The sequence below is a fragment of the Harpia harpyja genome, chromosome 16 (genome assembly GCF_026419915.1).
Source record: "Harpia harpyja isolate bHarHar1 chromosome 16, bHarHar1 primary haplotype, whole genome shotgun sequence".
NCBI classification, from domain to species: Eukaryota; Metazoa; Chordata; class Aves; order Accipitriformes; family Accipitridae; genus Harpia; species Harpia harpyja.
The window spans coordinates 12,576,824-12,602,535 of record NC_068955.1 but is presented as its reverse complement, the minus strand read 5'-3'; the positions used below and the strand labels follow the sequence as shown (position 1 = coordinate 12,602,535).

The 25,712-nt window shown below is 39.9% G+C and overlaps 1 protein-coding gene across 2 annotated transcripts in view; it reads left to right on the top strand.

Moving 5' to 3' along the window:
- The window catches only part of LRP5 (LDL receptor related protein 5), a 169,193-nt gene that overhangs the window by 3,920 nt on the left and 139,561 nt on the right, over positions 1-25,712 (top strand). The window lies entirely within an intron of this gene.

The window sequence follows — 25,712 nt, the reverse complement described above, 5'->3', positions numbered from 1 at the left end:
AAAAGTAGTTGTCTCGCTTTTTGTCAAAGCAGAAATAAAAGAAATTTCATTATTTGTGATGCTCAGAAATAGCTTTAGTGACAAGTTTTAGTTCCATGTTAGATCAGTATTTTTTGTGAACATACTGTATTGTATGAAGCAACCTGCCATCCTGAAGTCGAGAACAATAACTAGGCTTAAATTCCTTGTTTAGAAAGAAGCTATTGTGGGTAACTTTATTTCTCTTCATTCTAAGAAATGCTCTTAATTTTTCCTTACATCTTTAACCAAAGAGCTATTAAACATTCAAAATGTCTGGCTTTTGTAAGTTCAGAATTTCTCACAGGAGTTGATATGGCTGAAAAAACCACAGCACTGAGAACACTTGAAGGAAATAGTTGTTACTTTCTGCTCAAGACCTTTGTGAAGAACTCAAATAGGTATCGACCTGAGTCTTGAGGGAAGAACAACGGTAGAATAAGTATCACCACAGTTTACAGCACAGGCCAGCAGCGATGCAATTCTACTATGCACAATGGAGTCAGCATTTTGTTTAGAGATTGAGACATGTGGATTATTTTCCTTTTTTGCTATATTGCTTTCCAACAGGACCTGTCCTACAACACTGCAAGTTCACTTAGGGCAGGAGCAAATAATTAGGATATTGGCTGGGGACACTGGCTGGTCAAAGCCACGTGCTGTTTGGACGCTTGGGACTTTCTGAAGAAGTCGAAGATGTGCCGTCTCCTGACAGCCCACAGCTAGGACTTCTGAACTGGGAAAAATACTTCTGGAGAGTCCTAGCCCCGTTCAGTTAGGCCAGGGAAAGTCTCACGATAGAGTCAAAGAATATTTTGAGCAGTTCTTGAGATATTGGGTGACTAAACAGTTGTGATGAGAGGAAGAGAGAAAATGGGAAGTATGTCCCACAAAGTATTGTTCGCTATGGCTGTTTGTTAGAAGTTTATGGGCCAGCAATCCTTTCAATTCCTTCTCTCGGGAAAATCAGGATGTGGAGCTCACCAACGTTTCATCTTTGTGGTTTCTGTTTACTAAAAATTTAAAATATCTGTTAAGCCACAAAATTCTACTGAGAAGCTCCAAAGAATGGGTGATGGGTTGGTAAGGGTGGTGAGGGTCCATGTAATAAACAGGATTTTTAATTTAGCTGTTGTTTCCTTTACTCTTGCTTGACTCACACTTAGCCTGCCAGTATAGAATCATAGAATCATTTCGGTTGGAAAAGACCTTCAAGATCATCGAGTCCAGCCATTAACCATGCCCCCTAAACCATGTTCTGAAGTACCCTGTCCACTTGCTTTTTGAATACCTCCAGGGATGGTGACTCAACCACTTCCCTGGGCAGCCCATTCCAATGTTTGACAACCCTCTCAGTAAAGAAATTTTTCCTAATATCTAACCTAAATCTCCCTTGCCTCAACTTGAGGCCATTTCCTCTCATCCCATCTCCAGCCATCTGACAGAAGAGACCAGCACCCACCTCACTACAACCCCCTTTCAGGCAGTTGTAGAGAGCGATAAGGTCTCCCCTCAGCCTCCTCTTTTCTAGACTGAACAGCCCCAGCTCCCTCAGCTGCTCCTCATAAGACTTGTGCTCCAGGCCCCTCACCAACTCGGTTGCCCTTCTCTGAACATGCTCCAGCAACTCGATGTCTTTCCTGTAGTGAGGGGCCCAAACCTGAACACAGTACTCGAGGTGCGGCCTCACCAGTGCCCAGTACAGGAGGACAATCACCTCCCTGCTCCTGCTGGCCACACCATTTCTGATACAGGCCAGGATGCCATTGGCCTTCTTGGCCACCTGGGCACACTGCTGGCTCACATTCAGCCGGCTGTCAACCAGCACGCCCAGGTCTTTCTCTGCCGGGCAGCTTTCCAGCCACTCTTCCCCAAGCCTGTAGCGCTGCATGGGGTTGCTGTGACGCAAGTGCAGGACCCGGCACTTGGCCGTGTTGAACCTCATACAATTGGCCTCAGCCCATCGATCCAGCCTGTCCAGATCCCTCTGTAGAGCCTTCCTACCCTCCAGCAGATCAACCCTCCCACCCAACTTGGTGTCGTCTGCAAACTTGCTGAGGGTGCACTCAATCCCCTCATCCAAATCATCAATAAAGATATTAAACAGAACAGGGCCCAACACCGAGCCCTGGGGAACACCACTTGTGACCTGCTGCCAACTGGATTTCACCCCATTGACCACAACCCTCGGGCTCGGCCATCCAGCCAGTTTTTCACCCAGTGAATAGTGCACTTATCCAGGCCACGAGATGCCAGTTTCTCAAGGAGTATGCCATGAGAGACAGTGTCAAAGGTCTTGCTGAAGTCTAGGAAAATAACATTGATAGCCTTTCCCTCATCCACTAGGCAGGTCACCTGGTCATAGAAGGAGATCAGGTTGGTCAGGCAGGACCTGCCTTTCGTAAACCCATGCTGACTGGGCCTGATCCCCCTCTTTTCCTGGAGTTGCCATGTGAGTGCTAGGCAGATGTAAGGTGTCATTTTGTATTGATGTTAAATCCATGGGTGACTTTGGCAAGGATGCAGTAAATTGACACATGCTTAACTTAAATTGGTTTGTTTGTTCTGGATGATAAAAGGGTTAAAGGAACTGAAACTGCTTTAAAACCAGTAAATACTTTATGTGAGTGTGTTGTGTTAGATTAGCTTAATGGGGACAGTCTGCGGAGAGAAGGAATTTCTCGACTGTGAATCACCTACAGAATTGTCTTCATTTCACAGTATGAAGGTTTATTGCTATTGCAATAAACAGCACTGACAGCAGATGCAATAGTAAGTTCCTGGTGCGATTGTCATGGTCTGAGAACCTCAAATGTTGGCATATGTATTTAAGAATGTCCCTGCTTAGTAATATAATAGTTGTTGAATATTGTTTGGCACTTTGGCTTTCTGAAGTGCTGTGCAAGTATTAGCTAATTCTGAATATTCTGCTAACATAGCATCTATTATTTATCTTTTATACATACGGAAATTGAGCTTCCCCAGTTTGAGTTGACTGCCTTTAAACAGTAATAAAAGTTGTCTTTGTGGCAGGCAGAATTAAGGTTTCTGAACTCTGGTTATCCTGTTGAGACTACAGAGGTAAAACAGGTAATTGTTCAATAAAACTATGAAGTGTGCTGTTCCTGAGCTGTGGTGAAAAATGATGCAACTGGAGAAAAGAAGTTGCAAGTGTGTTAGGTTCTAAGTCTCCCCTCTACTATGAAAAGCAGAAAGATGGAAGTTATATTTCTGCCTTTGGTGTGGTTACACAAAGGGCTTGATTTTCAGTTTTTTCTCATGGATTCTTGTTAAAGGGCACGTGGTGTCCTGTCAAAGTGCAGTGGTCTTAATTTGGGGGTTCTGTCCTTCTTGCAGGACCCCTGTTGGCTTGAGTTTTGTCTGAGAGGGAGATAAATGGTTGAGTTACTTACCTTGGCATCTCTTCATTTGGCTTGGGATTTGACAACATATTGTGATTCTAGAGGTTCTCTGTTGCCCTTTCTTTAGGTTGCCTTGAGCGTATTATTGACTTTAATTTCACCATATTGTTGCATTAAATGTGATTCATTAAACATTTATTAATACTTCTTTTTGGAAGTGGCTTGTTGCACATGCTAGTAAAGGTGATAAATTAGCCCTGGGGACTCTTGATCCTCAGCCTGCAAGAATTAGATTGGAGGTAGGAGGTGGCAGTCAGTGAAGACAGAAGCTTGACCTCTTCTTTCTGTGGTGTTTAATTAAGAGTCAAAAAAAGCCAGAGAGCGTGAGCAGCTGTTGTCTGCTTCGTGTTTCAAAACCTCTTGGTGGATGAGGAGGACCTGTGGATTGAGTGGACCTGCTCAGTGAATTTCTTGGCTTTTGGGTTTGGGAATCAAATAGTATTACTACAATGTGATTTTGTAGATGTTCTTTTTCTTTTCTGCTGTTCAGTGCTGGTTTTAACTAAATCAAAAGGAAAAGGAGTGGAGGATCTGAGAAAACGTGATGAAAGTGTACAGTGCTGCTACAATCTATGGGTTATTGTTATGTCATTTGAGAACTTTCATGGAACACTGTAGGTACTTATGGTTTAAGCCATATACTCCAGGTTTTGAATTAGGCACAGATTATGCCTAACAGCAGTAATGCACTTAAATACTTGTTGATAACTTAAGCATACCTTCTGTGGAAATTTCAGTTTTACTTAGATTCCAGATCCATGGATGGTTTGTCCAGTCCTTGTACTTTTTTTTTTTTTTCCATTCACTTTGCATGAGCACATTCTTTTCTGTTCTTCCAAATTAAAACTGTCCTAGCTGGACTTCAGAAGGCAAAAAAACCCCAAAAAAGTGTTTAGAAGACCAGAAATGTAATTAAATTTTTTTTTTTTTTTTAATGCAAAACTTCACACTATAGAGTATGGCTGTCAAGAAGGTGAAGTTGCTTCCTTTTATACCTTTATAAATTGAGAGGGAGACATACCCCTAAGCCTACCCAGTGTAATTGTCTTTATATGAATTAAAAAAACAACAGCACAGAATGCCTAAGTGGCAATATATCTTGTGGATCAATCAAAACAAAATGCTTTTGTGAGACAATGTTGCTTCAAATTAGCCAGCTTGTAGGACGTCCTGACCTACAGCTGCTCTTCGTTATGCCATGCTTCTGCCATTCTCTTTTCTCTAGATAATTCTTAAATAAAGATTTGCGTTTGGCCTGGCTGTAAGAGATGAAATGCTTTTTTCAGTGGACTCTCTCTGACAGTGGTGGTCAAAAGTACCCCATTTTCATATTGTAGGTGCTCCTGAAGTAAAGAGCTGGGTTGTGTGTGGTGTAGGAAAGTGTTTTGCAGGTTTCCCACCATGACACATCTCTAGGAGCTTTCTGTATTAGCTAGCGTGTGCCACCTGAATCTTTATTTCTTTGTACTGTGGATTGTTTTTTCTTGTTTCTCAGATTTCCTAAATAACATACTCTATGTCTGGCTTTTCAGGTAAGACTGAAGGGTACTTTTTGTGACATTGAGTTTGTGGTCTGCCAGCTACTTTGCCGTTACCAGGTTTTGCTCTTTCTCACACCCCGTGGGGTGCTTGGGCACTTTGTCATGTCCTTTTCTGTCAGCCAGCCCATCATTTCTAGGTTGCTACATAAGCCGTGGCATGTTCCTATGTCACCAGACTTTGTCTGAAGAGGCTGTTGAGGGTTGAAATCTCAGTGCATCAAATTTTAGAAAGTCTTCTAAGCTGATAGATACCTCTAGTTTTAGTTTTAGAAGTGGTGCATACTTGATATTTGAGGCGATGTGAAATACCTTATTTTGTCTTTATTATTATTATTGTTCAAGGATTATTTCCAAATAATTGGTAAAGGACAGTTTCTACAAGTTTTTGTGCAGATGGAAAAATAAGTTTTTGGGGTCAAAGAGTGATTGCTTTGAAAGGACAATCCCAAAGCTGTGGCATTTGGAGTAACCTAGGAAATGTTGCTGCTGAATATCTGTCTTCAAATACTGTTTTTAGTTCAATCACTTAAGACCAGTGTCTTGGTGATGCCACAAAAAAAAAATATTGTGAAATAGAAGTATATTTACATCTGTTTTACATTTCATTGTGGAGGAAGAGAAAAAGCGAGAGTTTAGCTCTTGGATAACAAGCTGTCTCTGCTGATGACAGTGAATAATTCAAGGAGGAGAAGGAATGAAAGGTTATGAGATTTATTCTCTGATGTGTAACTATAGGGGATATCTGTATAACATACTTAGTGTTCCTTCTTAGCACTTTTAGCTTAATACAAAAGTCAGAATGCTGTTTCTTGAACTTCTCAAAGCAGCAGAATTTAAAAACCCCAAAACCTAATCCTTTGTTTTATAGAAGGTGTCACCTTTGACCACTGAATCATAAATTACCCAGTGTTAGATGTATATCGATCACTACTTATGTTGTGCATATAGTTTAAAGGAGCTTTGGAGGCTTTAATGTGCATAACTAGTTATTTCAAATATACTGTGGCTTACTTATGAATTCTGTCCCGTTTAAGGACAGTCACTCATGGCCACCAAGTTTCCCATTTTCTCTGTCACATTTTGTTTTTGTTTGTCATTGAAAATTTTCTAGTTCTAGAACAATTGAGAAGCTCAGAATAGAGTTGCCTGCCCTATAGGGATGAATTTTGACATTAAATAGGTTTTCTTCAGATTTTTCTCTGATTGCATTCCCTTCTTGAGAGTTGGCAGCTTGAAGTATGATGTGTTTAAACATTTATTTTTTTTCTTTCCAAGGGGAAAATGTTTTAGCCTCAGAAATCTTTATTGGTGACTTACCTAGATGTGTCTTTCACAGATGATATGAAAGCAAATTAAACTGCTGTGTTAGCATTTTCCACTTAGAAGGTCTGCCCAGCTGTGGATGATTTAAAAAAAAAAAAAAAAAAGGTTATACATTATCTGCATCATTAGTAGCTGAGTAAAAGAAATCTGTAGTTATGGAGAATTTTTCTCTGACTGGGTTTTAACACCATGTTTTTTACTGTCTGGATAAAGTTGACTGTTACCCATATTCTAAAACTCCAGTTTGCAGGTGTTGAAGTGCTAGAAAAAGTGTATAGTCAGAAAGAGTTTACACATCTGGACTTATTTAGGCAAGCTGCATAGTGAGAGTTAGGTAGGCTGTGGCTAGTGCAGGCAAAACTGTAATGAAGCCTCAATAAATTGGACTTGAATCATCTGTCCCTTTTACCTGCCCCCAAAACATGTATGAACCTGGATTTTCATCTCATCTAATCTTTCTTCAACACCCACCCCGCCTGGAACTCAAAACTTAGTTTCTGTGGACATTGTAGTTAATGGTAAAATTGGGAGAAATTGCACACACACCAGCAAAAATCTAAGCGAGCATTGGATGATACTTGCAGTAAATAAACCATTATCTGCAGGTGTTCTGTAAGAGCTGCAGACGAATAAGTGAAGTGAGCACTGTAGCTTGCGTCCAAAACTAATCCGTAACGTTTGAACTTTGAATGGCGTGCTTGACACTTAGTAAGTCTGCTGATAGATCTTATTTGCCTAATAAACTTTGACAAACAAGTTCTACAGATGGTTAATATTTTCAGAAGAATTGCTGTCTGTTCGCAGCCAGTTTGTGGCCAAAAATGTGATATAGATAGTGATTAATTTTCTCTCTGAAATGTTTTCATGGCTGTGGTCATTCCACTCATTGTTACCATCGCATCTGACTGCAACTGAAAAATGAAATGCTCAGCTAGGAAGATTTTTAATTTAATTTTAAAGGGCAGAGAGTTGGCCATGGAGTTATCCTGGCTACATTTGAACTTCCCTTCCTCTATCAAAGCAACAGAAAACAACGTGTTTGTCAGGATTGGGGGGGGGTAATCCTTCTACTTGAAGGAATCCTGGATGGTTGTGACAAAAATCCCTGTGTTAGATGCCTGTTAGTGCTGAAATCATTCTGCTGTTTGCAAATTTTAGTGTTTTAAAGAGCCTTCAAGACATTTATGGAAAGTGAAACCATTTTGCGTGAGCCAGAGAACTGGAAAATACCTGGATTTTAATTAGTGACTTGTAGTTACTTGGAGTTTAAATGTGCTACCAGACCACTCAGTTCCCTGGAGCAGAGGCAGATTTGCTTGTAGTTCGCAGAAGTGCTGCTCTAGGCAGAAGTAATCTCTTACAAGGTCCTGGCTAGTTCATGCTGAAGTATGTACATGTGGAAGGGTGTAAGATATTTTTTTTTCTTTTTGGGGGGGCGGTATTCCACATATGTGTATGTGTGAGTGTGTATATAATATGTATGTATGTTCTTATGTGCTTAAATACTTGGTTAACCAGTTTCTCCTGCTCTGTTTTTTTCCTTTCATTCTAATGGTTGTATTATTGAATAACCTTCTGTTTCTGAAAAAAACCCCTGCTTTTTATGTAGACTTCAACTCCTGATGTTAGATCTTGATACATAATTTTATGGAGGAAAGTTTCACAGTCACTAGGTATGGGACTGGAATTCAGTATACCTGGATTTGGTGTTGTTACTGAAGCATGCCCTTCAGTCTGTGAACTCCCAACTTTTCACCTGAGAAAAGGTGACAGTGATACATAAATGGTCTCTCTGAATGCATCTTGCAGTGTTTTACACAAGGGGCATCTCACAGTAATCTTTTCCTATACATATGCTTTTTAAATAACCTTCTAGTAATAAATCTGCTTTGACTCCATTGTATTACTCTCTCAATGTCTGGTGTTTCATTAGAGAGAAACAAAGCTGCAAACTAACAGAATGGTAGGTAAAGTATCCCTGGAAAGGTGGGGTGATGTGCATTCTATTAATCAAAATTGTATGCCTGATCAATTTTGAGCACCTAAGTCTTTGCTCTTGGATAACCACTTTCCATACCTTTTGCAATCCTTATTTTACAATTTCTGCATGTCGTATCCTTTTCCTGTATTGGTAGTATTTCTTAGCGTGAAAGCTCTTCTAGGCAGGGATCTTGTGTATTGTTTTTTCTTTTACCTGCTTGTTTCGCATTGTGTTTGGCCCCTCCCCGCCCCTGGCCACTGTCTGAAGAACCAAGATTGCTAAAGGCTGGAATGTCTGTAGGTGGGTAATTAAAACCGGTGGTCAAGAGAGCTCTTGGAAACTTGTTGGGTTACTTCTGTAAGTAGGATGATGAGGCAGCATCATTGAATGGAAGGAAAAAAAGCCCAACCCAAAACAAAACAAACAACCCCAAACCACCCTCCTTTTTCTGGCAGTTTGAAGAGGCTGCCTGCTCCCCTTAGCGTGTGGCTCCACTAACATTGTCTGCCCATGACAGAATTGATAAAACTGGAGAAGCTGCAACTTAGCCTCTGTTTGAGGATTGCTGCTTAGCATTCAGCCTAGTGCACAATGGAGTGAAGATGAGCAGGTAGAAGTACTTTATGCTTGTGACCTGTGTTCCATATTATCTCTCAACTTGCATGGTCCAAAATAAGGTTTTCATTGTTATCTGCAAAAGATTTAAGTGATCTAGGATTCATTTACCTTGGGGATTACCACCTTCACACATCCAGCCCTTCTCCATCCTGCTACAGTAATTACAGCTCATGGAAAATAACTCAGGCTGCTGATCCCCAGGGTGTGGAACTCCTGGCATCTGGAGATAGAGCACATCTGGCGCTGGTCCTCAGAGGCAGAATTTAGCCAGCCCAAAGCTTATTGCATGTGGGGAGTGATGCAAGTGACTTGTTTTCTCTGAACAATGGCTATGGGATCTTTGTAAGCATTGGCCTCTCGCCTGGTTATTCTGAGTTGGTTTTTTTGTTGGTTTATTATTTTTTTTTTCCTGAGGAAGTCTGTGTGCAGTGAGGGAGGATGTGGAGTACTGTGAGTTCTTGATACAGCTGTCTCAGTCCTCCACGTCGTACTTGCTCCTTGACACTGGTGGGCTTACATATGCAAAATGCATGTGTAAAAGCCACTGTGCCCATCCAGAAGGCACTTGGTAGATACAGGTAAAGATTCTGGCATGATTTTTTTTGTGCTTTTCTGATTCCTAGGATTCTGTGGAGTTAATGTTGCAGGGACACAGAAGAATTTTTTCTTTTTAAAGGAGATGTACTGCAGTGCCCAACTTTGAGGAATGTTCTTGGGACCTGTTAGTATCGTTCCTTGTACAGATTATAAGGTTTTTGTAGGGTAACAAAACTTGCTTTGTTTCAGATAGAATATGAATTCAAAACCTAACAGCTATTCCACAATTACTTCCCCAAGGGTGCTTGTATTTTGGAATGGTTTCCCCACAAAGATCTGTTCTGGAATACTTTATTACAGTCCTTTCTGAGTCTTAGCCTTTGAGCTCATTTCATACTGTAGGGATTGGGACTGTGTAACAGGCTCGTGTTACTGAATCTGAGCATCTGCTGGTAACATCGTGATATAAACTGATTCATTATTGTGGTTGTTTATAACATCACACCTGTCCTTATGCTTGTTGACAGCCTGTTAGGACCTTCTTGTCCACAAATGCTAGTTTCTGAGAGAGGATGCCTTCTTTTAGGTATTCCTTCTCTTAACATATTGCCAAGAGCCTATGAGGAGGACATCTCAGGGCATGAGGCAAGAGCGTCTTCCAGACACATTTTTGGCCCTTGATTGGCACTGACCCTGCAGAAGGTGGGAGGATCTGTTCGAATGGACGACAGCAAAAGTCATGATTTGCTTGGGAGCTCACACTGCAGGACAGGTACACTCAAACCACTGTACTAGTATGGGATAGGAATTTGTTCTTTTACTTGTGAATTCTGCTGCTCTCTTTTAATCACTGCTAAATTCTCCAGCTGTTTAGTTCCCTGGCCATTAATTGGGAGGAAGCTGCTTTACACATTCTTTCTTATGCTCATTTTGAGACTCTAGCAGCAGGGTTTTTTTGTTGGTTATTTTTTTTTATTTTTTAATAAGTAAAATCTTGGTCTGTGTTGGAAACTAAATGACTTCAGGTCTTTCTTCCCTGCTGTGTGACTGTCATTGCTGTTGCAAACCACTGTGTTGACAGGAACTCATCATTGGTTCAGTAAAGCTTCATAGCAATTGAGAGACTATGTACCAGTGCTAATGAAAAGCCTTTGCGTTTTTTCTGGAGGCTTGGGCATCAACAGGCACATGGAGAGGTTGCAGGGATAAAAATATAACTTGTCAGCTGCTGTGCTGTAAATTACAGCTGCGTGCAATGCTTTCTCCTGTATAACGTGTCCACCACTTTATTGTGAGGCAGAAGGAATATACTGAATTCTACAAAAACATCCCTGTTTTCTCCAGGAACTAGAGTTTTGATAACTTTTTTTTTTTTTTTTTTTTAAACTGAAGTGTTTGTAGGCAAGAATAGAGCAGTCAAGCACGGTGGGAGATGGGTAAGCATTATGCGCGCACACTTAGGACTGCAAAAAGAAACTTTAGCACCAGTTTGTTATTATAAAGTCTGAACTAATGTTGGCTGTTTATAAAAAGGAATGGACTTTGCAGGGTTATTTTCCTATTTAAACAGCAGCGGGACACTGGAAACAGATTACTGAGTATTTGAGTAAGTTGTGTTTGCTTAGTGCTTGGCAACATTTCTTTCAATGAAAGTTTAACTTTTAAGATATCCATGTTCAATTTCAAAACTTTGGCCTTCATCAGGAAGGTAAGATGGCCGGGGGGGGAAGAAAAAAAAAAGTGGGTTGTTTTTTGTTTTTTTTTTGTTTTGTTTTCTTTTTTCCAGTTATTGAGGTGTAAGATGTCGGTTGTCACATCATGTGACATCATGTGTATGTGGCCAGAAGTGAGTGTGGTTTATTATGTTTATTTAGAAAGGCTTTGAAACATGGAATGGTAATTTATTCAAAGTCCTGTCATATATATTGCTTATTCCTAAGAGGATAATTTTTGGGGGGATGATCCCAAAACACTAACAAATAGATCAGTCTACAGCAGATAGCATTCTGTGCCTGTCTTTCCTCCACGTTTGGCTGAGCATGTGCCCAATGTACGGTCAGACTCTTTTCGCTGGATACTACAGATCTTCCAGCTTCTACTCCACCTGTTGCGCTGGCTTCAGCGATGCATTGGCAAAGCAGTAATGATTTCAGAATTCTTCCCAGTGTCTGAAATGGCATGAAACTTTCTAGTTCTGACAGCCGTACATTCATGTTAAAAAACAAGAATTCCTGAAACTTGTCTATTAGCAACCTCAAAGCACATCTTTTTATACAGTTGTAAAATTGGCACTAATAAAAAAGGCTTTATTTGACTAGTACACAAAAGTTTACATGCAAACCCCAAATAGCCCCAAATTTGGTTTATCTGCAGCTTACTGTTTAGATTTTAATTAATTTTTTTTTCTTCCCTGGAGGCTGATTTGATACTTAAATTGAACTCAAAAGTGGTTCTCTTGTTGCTTCCTAAATCTGGAGAAGTTGGTTTTTTTGTTGTTGTTGTTGGTTTTTTTGGTTGTTTTTGTTTTGTTTTGGTTTAGTTTTTTTTAAACAATTTAAACAACATTTAGGCACCGGTCACTGCAAATGAGGTTGCAACAGTGTCATGCCATTCAGTAGATGTATTAATTTTAAATGTTCTAGAGTCTACTGGGAACCTTTTCGTAACTAACAGTGTTGCTTTAAGCCTGAACAAAAAGGAATTTGTTTGCAACACCTGACGCAGGTTAGGAAGAGACTGTGTTTCAAAGGGAGTATTTTGTCCAGTGGTTTTAGTTTAAGCAGCATCCAGCTTCCATAGCATGCCCCATCCAGTGACAGCAAAAAATGTGTGGCCATGTAGTAAACTAGATTAGAGGACTGGGCTGAAAGTAACCTCCTGAGTTACCTTTTGTTTTGTGGGATGTCTTTTCCTCGCTCAGTGTTTTTTTTATTATTATTATTTTTTTCTCTTCTCCCTCCTTCTTTCCCCCCCCTCTCTCTCTTCTCTCATCAAACGTGTTTATTAATAAACACCTGCATAGGAGAGGAGAAAAAGAGAGGCTGCTTTATGATATAGGGTAAAAATTGATTTAAATAATTTTTTGTCTAGTCTAATAAAACTGTGATAATGCAAGATCAAGGATTTGATGGGTCTAACATGTTCAGCTTTGAAGGAAGGATAATGCCATGTTTCCATGCAATTCAGATGTTACACAGCCTATGATGTTTTGTTCTCTGTGTTCTTTTTTGTTTTGGTGGGTTTTTTTTTATAAATAAAATCTAAACTCAATGTGTTATTTTTGTGAGTCTAATTGTGCTGCACCTCATTAGTGACAAGAATAGCATGTTGGAGAATCTTCTGAGCAACACAGAAATGGAACATGTGTTCGCATTTATAGTGTGATGTGATAGAGGGTTAATTGTATGGATTAACTGTTCTGCAGGAGTAGATAGATGTTTTCTCCTTTGATGTTGTGCTATTCTGTGGTGTCCTTGGACAATTACTGCATGAGATGAAGTTTTTAGTTTGAAAGCTTCAACCTAAGTAGCTTTTAGAAATATTTGGTGTCGTTTGATGTCAAGTCTTGTTACCTTATTAAGTGTGCATATATACATATACACACACACACTTCATATATATATATGTATATATAAACATACTTTGCATTCTAGGGTTTTATAAAGGAAACAACATAATGCTGTAATCAGTAGAGCACATTCTTGAAAGGTTTTAGATGCCCTAACTTCCTCCAAGTAAAACATAAGAAAGTTGATGTTTTTCACATGTTGATAACATAGAGGAAATCAAGTGCATCTTCTCGCTTCAGAGCTTCATGGTGCAATTATCGAGAAGAAGTGGTGAATGGATGGATGATAATGGCTTCTAGTTATTGTCTCCTCAGTGACTTTTATAAAATGAGTTGGTGGTTTTGAGTATCATTCCTGATGAGTTGATAACGTGTATTGCACAGTGCTGCTCTACATTGCAAGTATTAGTGACAGCAAAGGAGACAACAAAACTTGAATTGTCCTCAAAAGTGAATTACTTTCTGTCACCCAAGTGAGGTCTGTTGATGGCAAGGTTGACCCATATTGCGCATGGTAATTAATAGAAGACTGACATGAGCAGGGAGTTCTGGATTTTAGGTCCCCTTTTTAAAGCAGAAAGAAATCTTCATTTTTATTTGCGTTGTCTTTAGTTAATTTCTGCATGAGATGAACTTAATAAAGGAGTTACCTGTTTCCACTCTGTACTACTTTTATTGTAATGTTACAATGCTTTCCATAAGTAGAACATGAACGTTGCCCTAACTGAGCAAGTATTTAGTTACAGTATGAGGTGCCTAAGTTTAGTACAGAAGTGAAAGGCTTCTGTCAACTGTGCTTCAGGTTAGTGCTTGTTTGGTGTGGGTTTGTTTGTCGTTTTTGGTTTGGTTTTTTTTTTTTGGTAAGTTGGCACTTGTTTTTGAGGAGAAAGCTGTTTTTCATAAAAAGCAAGTGCTTTTGTGGTCTAGTTTACATCTAGTTTTTAGAGAAGGTAGGTTTTTCGTTTAGTTTCAGTTGGTTGTTCAGTTCTCTCTTTCAGACAGTGCTTCAAAGGCTAGGTGAGTGCAGGCACCATGTTCAATTTTCTTGCAATTCACTAATGAAATTTAAGGTGTCTTTGTTTTTTAAATTATTCACATAAGACTTACATTTGGGGCATAATATAATTTTTTAAGCAAGACTTCCATCTTTAGTATGTAGGAAAAACAGCCCTTCTCCTTTGCATGTAAATATGTGGGTTAAATTGGGTTCATAAGCCGCTGTTGTATTTTAAGAGGGTAGATGTCTGCTTCTGTGTTTAGTCATTATTGTTCATACCTGGAGGTAGTTACTGAAATGCGTGTGGTCATTTCTTGCATGTATTTCATGTTTATTAACAATCTGCTGCAGAGTCTTGTTTATAAAAAGTTAAAATGCAGTTGTTAATTAATTGCTGGCAGTATGCTAGTGTCTGGCATGTTGAATGTGCCATGTTTGTCACGTTTCTGGATTGGAAATGTGATTTTAGGCTGTGGGTCGTAGCTTTTTGGATTAACATTTGTATTTTGCGGTGTTTTTAATTAGTAAAAAAATAGGCATATGTGTAATAGGGACAGCAGAATACAGAACATATAAACTCCAAACCAGTCTGCAACAACTGGAAATAGAAGAGGTGTAAAAACTGGTTGTAATAAGCTTACTGTGCTTAAAAGGCATTCACCAGGGAGGGGACATGTGGCACTAATGCTTAGTCCATCTATGAGTGTGTGAAGTGCTAGGCAGTGCATTGCAATGGTGAATGTTTTAAGTGTATTCTGCCTTAGTCAGAATCCCAGTCTGGCTCCTGAAGGACGGCAGTATTAATTTCTTTTTCTCAACTATAGCATAGGGTTGGAATAGTTGTTTGGAATATCATTTCATCTGAAATGCCCTGGAAGTTTTCCAGACACAAAGGGAGAAGGCTTCCTGCTCTGAAAGTCCCAGGTCATGTCTTCATTGCTGAAACAGGTGCAATTATTACACTGATATTGCAATCTTGACGTAAAAGTCCTGATAGAGTCAGTGCAACTCCATGCAGCTGATGAAATCTCAGGTGAGGAGTGAAATAATGACACTGGCTTTTTACTTGATGCGAAAGTTTCCTTTTCGCTGCTGGCATTTTTACAGTGCAATAGCTGTCTCAATGTAATAATTACATCTTTCTTTTAGCAATGAAGACACAGCCAAATAGTGCAAATGAAGGGTGGAGGAAAGGGATACAGTGCACAAAACAGGATAATCAGATCAGTGACGGCCACACATCGCTTGAGTTGATTTTGTTTTAGTATAAACAAATGCACTGCTCTGCCCTCCATGATACTGCTTCCTTGTGTAATGCTAATAGGTTTGTACCCTTCCTTCTGCAGAAATAAGGGGTAGGTTTTGGGCAAAATTAAATAAATCAAACACCCCGTGAATGCGTTTTGTCGACTGTGTGCTACAAGCAGTTTTAGAATTTATATATTTTAATTTATATGCGGGGAAAAATGTCTGCATTCCTGTTTTTCTGTCTACCCTTCCAGCAAGGTGCTGCTTATATTTGTGGCCCTCTGATTTTGGTGATGAGCTATGTGTCTTTTGACTCCCAAAAATGGCAGCTAGGATTTTCTTTGAACTGGCACTGTGGCATTTGTGTCTTTTTTTTTTTTTTTTGTCCCCTTTCTTTTTTCTTCTATATTTGAACCATTTGCACTGTTGCATAGCTGTGGAGTTATTTCTTTTGGCACTTAAATTTGCTGAAATTAGAGCATAGAGAAGATGGAAAAACATTTAGTCACACTTCTCTAGATGTGTTGTATATCAGGAGTCCAGCTTCTTACTTGCAGTATACCTTGTCTGGGGTGCCAAAGGGATGGGGGAGTTGGGGTGGCTGAGATCGTTCCTAAACCATTTGCCATAGTAAAATGTATGCCTTTTTTTACTCTATAAAAATTTATTTGTAAGGTCTAAAAAGGTTGTAAGTTTACTCTGTCTGGAAAGAAACACTGTTTATGGTTCTACTTGGCACATTGGGTTCTCATCTTGGCTATGCCATGGACTGTGTGTCTTGCTCATAGGCAAGACCCTTAATCCTGGTCTTCTGTGGGCTTCCTTTCATTCTCTGCCTTGTGTATCTAGACAGCAAGTTCTTCAGGTAGGACAATCCTTCACAATGTGTCCATGTTTTGTCTTTCCGGGTGCAAATCTCAATTCTGGCTTCTAGGTGTTGCCATAATATGAATGATGACAGTTCATGTTGTGTAAAGTTTGTGCTGTTTCTTTTTTTTTCTCCACGTAGTTCCTTTGTAGGGAACAGATTGACTTCCTTCTGATTTTGGACCCCTTTTAGTGATGAACTGAAAGCTTTTTAGACTTTCATTTCCTTTCTTGTTTGGGAAAGGCAGATATGTGTTGGGTTAAAAGAATAATTAGGCTTGGCTGTTTATACAGGTGGGGAAACCATGGGTGGAAGAAAACTGAAGAATTAAGTCTCAGAGTGAACTGGGAAGAAAAGAATAGTATGTTTTTTTGCTTCTACCCGCTGCTGAAGTTGAGGTGCAGCGTATGTTTCTAGTACCTCTCCTACTTTGTGTTTCAGCCATATGAAAGTATTTGACAACGTTGTGGCAGATTCTCTTGTGTATGCATTGCAGACAGTTAATTTCTTATGCCAGTGGGATGTTATTGAGACTCACATGAAAATTTCAAGAGGTAAATAAGCCTAGCTTGAAAAATAAAAGATGACCAATAATTTGCTCTAGCTCTACATGAAAATATTTTGAAGTCTTAACTTTGAGTTTGTGGATGGCTGGGTTTATGCTTAAAGCATATGAGTAAAGCAAACCTATGTGTGCCACTGTATTGTTTTTTTAAGCACAAACCCACCTATAAAGTTCCTTCCCCTGAGCGTCGCGTGTACAAGACACAGCAGCACAGAGACAGTGCTCTGCAAGCCTGCAACCAGACGATATTCTGGCTGCAGCTGAGCTGGAAAAAGAAATTGCCATAGTACTTTTTTTTTTTTATCAACTTGCCTTTTTAAACCTGGCACCCTTTTAAACCAAGACCCTTTTGACAAGATCAGCTCAAGGAAAGCAACTATGTGTGCAGTCACGCTGGCAGATTTCAGGGCACCAAAACATCTGTGAGGTAGTAGGAGACTGGGGGATGGGGAGCAACATGCAACTGGGGATGGGCAGGAATGGGGAGGGCAATTAAAAAATTCAACCAGACTCAGCTTCAGGCAGAACAGAACACATCTGACCCAGCCCAATACAAAGGGCATATTTAAATCAAGATCCCTCCTAACACAGCGTAGCTGGAGCTTGGTTTGTACAGAGTTTATGGTTTGGCCTGGAATATGGTGTTTGTCAGGGGAGTATGTACTACACTGTGCACTGCCCTGGGAGCTTGAGGAACCCTTCCAGCTGCTCAGCCTTTTGCAGTTTTACAACCTTCCCTCAGCTCAGAGTGTCACCACTTCTTTAATATTGTTTTTAGTCTCCTTTTTGGGACCTTGATAGTGCAAGATGTAATCAAGAATAACATACATACATATCACAATTCTGCAAACACCAGAATTCAACAGACACTAGGAAGAGTGACCGATTAATAACTGTGAGATTGTACAGAGCAGTAGGCAGCTGCAAAAACAACAGACCCAAAAATGTTAAACAGTCCTGTGTAACTCATCTTTTAAGGCCCCAAACTTCCACTCTCTCAGATTTTCTTCAGTTTTAAATAATTATCTAGACGCAAAACCTTTTCCAAGAAAAAAAATGAGGCATTCTGGGGCTGAGTTCCAAAACACGTTTCCCTTTTTGCACACACAAACCACCAGCCTATAAAAATAGGTACAAGGAGACTGATACAGTCTACTTTCTTTTGAATATTACCAACGCAGGTCCAAGTGTGGTGAGCCTCTTTTATTCTGGAGGTTCGGAAGTGACAACTGTTTGTTTTGGAAATGTCCTTAAATTCCACATTTTGGAGGGACAAATAGCACAGACGATTATTTTATGTTTCTTCAGCTAGGCTAGCATTTGTACTTTATTGCTCTCTGTTGGGACCCTTTGCACACTTAGATAAAGGAAGGAGCAATTTCGGGCAGTTTATGATCTTCACTAATTTGCAATACAGCAGAATTATGAGCGAGCCACATGCACTTCCAATTTAAAGGGAAAGTAATTTCATGGGGAAAACATCACTCAAGCTCTTCTGTCCAACAGCGACATACTACCAAATCTTAGTTTGGTACTAAGAGTCCTTGGGACTCAGTGTTGAAGTAAATATAGTTACCGGTGGAGACCTTAACAAAAATTTTTGGACCCAGCAATGAAAATGTATCACAGTTGCAGATGATGACTGCCAGGTAAATGATAATAGAATGTGGTCTACCCTCTAAAGCAGGAATATCATCAGTTAATGAGCAATATTCACTTACCTACCTTACTCAGATCAGTTTGATCTAACCACGTGCTTTGCAAGTATGTGAACTGCAACACCATTGAAGATAATGCTGGCGTTAATTTGTATTAACAGCAGAGTACAGGCATGCCCCAAAGAGCATAGGATCCTACTCCATTATGTCCATAGAAGTCATACACTGATTACCAAAGACACATGAAATCAATTTATCAGAACAGCTGTATTCAGTGGCATTGTGACACCTCTTTAATTAACACTTCAGACCTTGGAAGAGTTGAATCTTGAACTCAATTTGTAATATACTATGATCATTTTAACCCCAAAATAAAGCAAGTCAGATTTTTTTTTTCCCCCCTGACCCTTGGCCAACTTCTGACAAAAAATGGAAGAAAAGTTAGTGAAATTCTGAACATGCTCTCTCTTCTAGCAAATCCACTATTTTTGAACAGATGTTTGAGAAGAAGCTAAATTATCAGAAGTGCCATGTCTTTGCCATCACAATACTGAAAACCAGTTAGATTTATAGAATAATAGTAAGAGAGAGCAGAAAGTCTTCCTTTGTGTAGTTCTGGCAGGACAAAGCTCCAGATAACTTGCAGGACAAATGCTGACCTTAGACAGGCAAAAGGAGCCATAAGAAATTAATTAAGTTTAATCAATGTTCTTGGCTAAAGCAGAATCATCTCCAGCAAGGAGTGATTTACAAAGCTTGGAGCAGATTATTTATTTGCTACGTTAGAGGAGGCGAATTAAGTATTAGCAGCACTATAAATACAAGTACAATATTATGGATTTCATTATCTTAAATAATCCATTTTACCTCATCATCTTTTTGCTCTCCTTCCTAACAAGCTCTCACAAAAACAAAATCTTTGGAAGACAGTCAGGAGACTTGCACAGAAATCAGAAGTCCTGTCCACAACTTGGCACTAAAAACTTCTCTCAACTTCGCACCCTCTAAAGCCCAGTATCATGTGGCAGGTTCGCTTTAACAAGGTGGTTTTATCTGGGAAGATTCTTAACTGTTGGAAGAAAACCACATCAGACTGGGGAACCTACATTTGAGTCTTCCACTTCTGACTTGGCTACACTTTAGTTCCAATGAAAAACATTTGCCAGCAGCTTAATCCAGCGCATGCTATTTCTGAGTCATTTTCTGCATTTTAGAAATATGTTACATTTTCAAGGGTACATATTGTACGTTTGGTGGACATAGAAGCAAAATGTCTTTTTCCGCCTTTCTTAAGATTTGTGTCTTTAGGAGTTAACATAACATCTGGAACTGGAACTAGAAAGTGGAAACAATTCTGATCAGAAACAAGCATACCTTTGTCAAGCCTGTATTTGTTCAAGTCCTGGAGAAAATTTGCAAGCCAAATTTTCCAGATGATGTAGAACCTCTATTTTATCTATTAAAAGTTTGGAAACATCATCGCTGCATAATCTACTATATTATTGGCCAGACAGCTGTCTGCCAAACCAAGGAAGAATAAAATAAACTGCAAAAAAACTCCCAGAAAAGAACCTTGCTCCTGTTGGCATTCAGAATCTAAAAAGGGGACACTGCAGGGTTTTTTTCCATTCATGGATTGACCTGAACTGTTATTCACAACAAGAGTCGTGTTTAGATGTTCAAGGAGGTCACCCCTTTGCATTCCTCTAAACCAGTTTATGCAGAAGTAGGACAAATCTTCATTTTTCCTCTGCAGTTTTAAAACTGTACTGAGCATAACATGGGGGTGGGGGGAAATCCATGCATTTAAAGTAACAATAGCAAAATTATTGCTATGTACTCTGCATCACAGAATGTGAAACGTCCAAGTATGGTTTTTTCCTGCCACATCCCCCATCCCTATTTTTAAGCACTGCCTTTGCACTTACCCGTTTTGGCAAAGCCCAACGCCAATACCACGTAAGAGACTACTTCAGTGCCATTTCTGCTTATTCTAAAATCAAAAAATACCAGAAATCTCAATGGGCAGGCTGTTTCCAATTTTTGTGGGTACAAGCAGAGTGCCATATTAATTCTCACAAAGAAAACCATCATGAGTCAGCTGACAGATAGCTCCATTGTGGTTTGAATATGGTAAACACTGTTATGGAAATGAAACTAGTGTCCTATGGTATTAGACAAAATACAAGTTTGTACTTTAAAGAATCCTTAATCAAAATATGAAACCTTCTCACTGATAAGACAATGAAAGTATTCGGTATTACAGAATCAATTCAAAGAGAAGTGATATTTGAACAGGGTGGTCTGGTAGAATGGAAGTCAGATCCTCATTGGCCAAGTTCCTTCCCAGTACCACCACACCATGAGCACCCATTCCTAACTCAGCTCTCTGGGTCCAACATAGAAACACAGTCCAATAAGGAATTAATGCACAATCCACCACCTTGCAAAGAGAGGGTAATGGGGTGGACTTTGCTAGCAGCATGCACGTGAACACCACTGCTCGTATCAAGTTGAAGCCATTCATTTCTGAAGTTCCACATCAGAATAGGTCGATGCCTGCTCAGACAGCATGTTTGCGATAAACAAATTTGTGTTTCGGTTAACCAGCCAAGACATATTACAGGCTGAGGAGAGAGGTACAGTATTTGTTCTTTAGTATCTGAACAGCTATGGGTAACACAAGTCTGAGATTTTATTTAGCAAACACTTTGACTAGTGCTGCAGTAGTGATGCCAGTGTATTCTTATAAAAGGGCCACGGACCTCCCCTTGACATGAATGTGCCTGCCATAAGCAACTGTATTTTTATGATGATATCTTCTTAGTGACTTGCTTAGTGACTTGCCTCAGAACATGGTCCTTGGAGACTTCTGAACTGAGCTTCTAACTGAGGTAGGGTCACTGCGGGCTTTCGCGTGAGAGACGCTGTAAAGCAATACTCCTCTTCTCTCAGTGCAAGTAATTGGTCATTAAAGATTGCCTGTACAGTTCGTTTTTTTGACCCAGGGTTACAAAATATAAGTGCTTACAGCTTATTTCACTCTTACAGATGGCAGCGTAAAGGCCATAGCTTTGTATAGCTGGAGGAGGTGAGCGTCCAGTGCAGTGGTCTGTGATGGATCTGGACAAGTTTGCTTGTTGCCTTCCTTGTATCACACCATTCTTAATTTAACGTGGAGGAAGTTTGGAGGCCGCCTGTGGTGCGGGCCAGTAGATCGCCTGTGCGTATGTGATCCCTCTGCTGTCCAATTCCTCTGTTTGGATACAGTGTCGGACTCAAACATCCCAGCGCAGACCTGTGAGGTATTGCTGCCTAGTTGTTCTTAAAGAGCGGGAAAGTTTTCACCTTCCTTGTGGGGCTTACTGTCTACATTTAGACTGGGATTTTCAGTGGACCTTGGGAGCTTTGGTCATCATTACTGAAGTCTGATGGAAGTTGTCAGTTTAACCTCCCTTGGAGTTCAGTGCAGGTTCTAATCTCCAACCAGCACTGAACTCAAAAGTTGGCTTTTAAGATTGGAGGATGCTCAGTTCAACAGCCATTTTCAAAGTGGTAGTTTTCAAAGCTTGTTGTTGGCGTCTGTCTGGAGCCAAAACGCCCTAATCCCTAATAGACAGTATATTTGCATTTAAGCTATCGTGTGCATAGTGGTTCTTGAGTAGCAAACTGCAGCAGAACCCTCAGAAGAATAAGCAAATTATATCAACAGTATACTTCTGCTTTTGGGAAAATCCCACGTATGTTTTAACCTTTGTAAAATGGTCCGGTGAGAACCTGAGGTCAGGAGAGGTAGGGGTTCAGACTGCAGAGATACTATCTGGTTAGCATTAGCTAGTCAGAATTGCACGAGACTGCAATCCTCACAACTGTTTGGCTGAACACCAGTTGTGCATTGCACAGGGAGAGATTGCCAAGAGCCAGTTTTGCAATAATATTTAGAAATTTCCTCTAACAAAACAGACCAGATGAAAATTGCTTTATGCTCTAGTGAATCTGTTTTCTCCTCTAAATAAAATGGTTAAAGTGCTTGCGAGTCTTATCTAATGAGTATCTCATCAATTTGATGTAAGTGTCCCCAAATCACAGCTGATATTCTGGGTTTTGTTTAGTTTTTCAGCAGATCTCTAAATATGTTCTGTATGCTGCTTGGTGGTCCATGTAGTGTTGGCTGCTTGCATGGACTTGGCTGTCCTCCTTTCCAGCTGCTAAACTGTGTTAAAAGAAGGTGAAATATGCTGTTCCATGTAACCAATTTCAGTATTTGCTACAGGGGTATTAAGGACAGTCTGATAGAGCCTTTGCCTTGTGCACCAGGAGGGGAGTTCGTGGGGCATGCTTAATGGGTGGTCTGTGGGAAAAGTCTGAAAAGTTTGAGCAACCCTCCTTTAAAATAATGAGTCCATAGAAAAGTGATCTTTAACACACATAGTTTTCTGCCAGCCTCTGCAGAGATGGAAGTCCACTAAATGAAGCACACTGAATCCAATCACTTGGCTTTTCTGGTATGTGAAGATTTTTACTTGAAGTAGGTAATATAACTAGAAACTGGACAAAACAATAATGAATAAGTTTGGAGTGTGCTGTTGGAGAGTTTTAAAACATTCTATTGCCATCCCAGACAATCTGAACAAATCCTAAGTTTCATAATTAGTATAAAGCACCTTTGCTGGACTTCTTCAGAGCATGCTCTTCAGAGGAATCCTTTGGCATCTCTTGACCAAGGGAAATGAACTAGTTCAGGTCAATGGCGATGAAATGTATATAATCAGTGCTATATTTTGTTGTTACTGATAACATTATTATTTAAAAATTGTAGGCTGCCAAACAAAACCAACAGTCTGAAGTAAATCTCTTGTCTTCCTAAAACCCTGTCATTACGGGGCAGGGGGGGAACCCTACACTGTCCAGAAAATGTAACAAGATCTTCAGAAAACTTACTGCTTGTTTACTTAAAAAAATAAAATAAAAGGTAGCTAGCAGGTTATCTAACAACATTTTAACATTACTGTTTGATAAAGCTACTAAATTAATCTGCTTCAGGAGGGCAACAGAAACAGTGATGTGAGTATTATGTTACAGGGAGAGTTTTTAAAACTGTTTTGTGTAAAACCAGGCATAAACACAAGCAGCCCCACACCCTCGTAATCAACATTTTTAGTGAAATGGTATGGGGAGTTCAGTCCACTGAGCTCTTTTTTTTTTTGTCTTCGATTTCAAGACACACACATGAAACTCCTTTGCTGAGGCAGGAATTAATTGTAAAAAAGCCATACCTGAGGAATGGCTATCCAACTGCTGTTAAAAATCACCTTTTGCAAGCAATTCTGCAGCTTCTGTTCTGTGCTCCAGTATCTTCAGAGCATGTTTCTCACTGCATCATTTCTACATTCCCTTCCCCATCAATGAAAAACCCAAAGCCTAACCTGATCTAATTTCTTTAGTGTGTCCTTTCTCTAGTGGCTAAGAATAAATGATCGTCAGCCTCTCATAAAACCGTTTACTGGTTGGACTGTTGTTTTACTCTTTTTTTATCTCGCTGCCTTCTCAGCTCCTCTCCTAGAAGAGAAGAACAAACTTTGTATGTTTTCTAAACCCACTTAAAACTTTTTTTTTTTTCTTAAATACTGTTCTGTGGACCCTTTCCGGCTTGCAGCTGCTAAACCAGATGTCCTTTAAACTTACATAATTTATTTACATACTCCCCCCCAACATATTTGTGGCTAAAGCCATGTCACTTCTTGTAGGTACACTGATGGATGAACAGCCTCCCTTTTACTATAGCCTGATGGCAAATAGATCACTGAGATCCTGCCTGTCTTCTAGTTTTCAGCAGTGATACTCAAGATAATACTTAGGACATATGAATAAAACTGGCACCAAATATATTTCATAATATGGGATACTAGTGTGGATTGGATTACTTTGCACTGGTTTATGCCTGGTGTGACCCTGTAAACAATTTAAAATATAGGCTAGTAAAGCGTAAAATTTACAGAAATTCCCTGACATCTGCTGCGCACAATGTGTATAAATATGGGATATTCTTAGTGGTTTAAAATGACACTCCTGTCTCCCCCTAAATTTCAGACCTTGATTCTACCTAAAATCAGATAAAATGGAAATGAATCCTCCTTACTTGATAACTAGAAAACTTTGGTTCATGGTTTGGAGAGGGAAATTACTATCAAATTACTTGAGCTGCAGGGTTAGAGGAATGGGATGGAATTTGGGGAAGGAGTATATTTTCCTCTTAAAGTAGTACTGTAAACTAGCCATCACTGACTAGCCATTCCTTCACAGCTCACTGACCCACACACACTCCCTGATTCACAGAGAGAAGTCTAAGCTGTGTCAGGAATGAAAAGCTGAGTGTATCATGGAGCCTTCTGCTGGAAGATCTTCAAGCGCCTTGCTCAAGCATGAGTAGGCTTCATGACAGTCCTTTGAGATAATTAATGTCAGAAGGAAGGGTATGTTTGTAGCAGGTGGAATAATGTTTACAAATCATTGGGCTGAAGCCCCTGCTCAAGTTCACTAGCAAGATGTCAGACTGCGTTTTTTAGTTATGCATGCTTTTAGGAGACAGGTTTGGCTAAACTCTTGATTACCTTCCTTTCTCTTCCATGCCTGAATCTCTCTCCTTTCTACCTTCTTTCATGTGTCTTTATGGCTCCAGTGGTGTCTGTGTGTCCTGGCACGTGAGCTTCCTGCTGCCACCAGCTGCTGTCTCTCTCCCCTTGAGCTAAGCCATGAAAAATGGGGATAACGCCCAAAAGGGCAACAGCATGTGGGATAACTTCCTTCCCTAAATGTTTGGAAGGAACCTTATGCTACACATCAAAGGTCTAAGCCTCCTTATGGTCCAAAAGAGTTAGAGCTGGATAGGAGCACTTTGTGCTGTAGAACTGGTTTCTCTGATTAATTTATGGCTGCTAGGACCCTACCTACATGGTCTTGTTTCGGCATAACAGCTATTTTTAAGCATAGAAAGCTGATGCATGCTTACTCCGTATCCTGTCTTAGGGTTTCCATAAGACTCTACACCCTTGGGTACAAAAGTTTTGACATGTTTGTTTTTTACCATCTGGTGTGCCTGTGGCAGGGGTGGGGGGGTTGTTTTTGTTCCTTGGTAATGAAAGTTTTTGTGGTTTGGGACATTGACTGCTGCAAGAATTGTATGCTATTCTTTCTGTCCAGCAGTACAGATGGCTTAACCACAGAGGTCCCCTATGCATTTGTCTTGTTAAGAATTGAAATAATATTTAAAATATAAGTTGTTGCGCATACTGTAATTTTGGATGGCTATTTTAGCTTGTATGCTTATTAAAATGAGATCTTCATTTTATGTTGTGTACCATGCTCCCA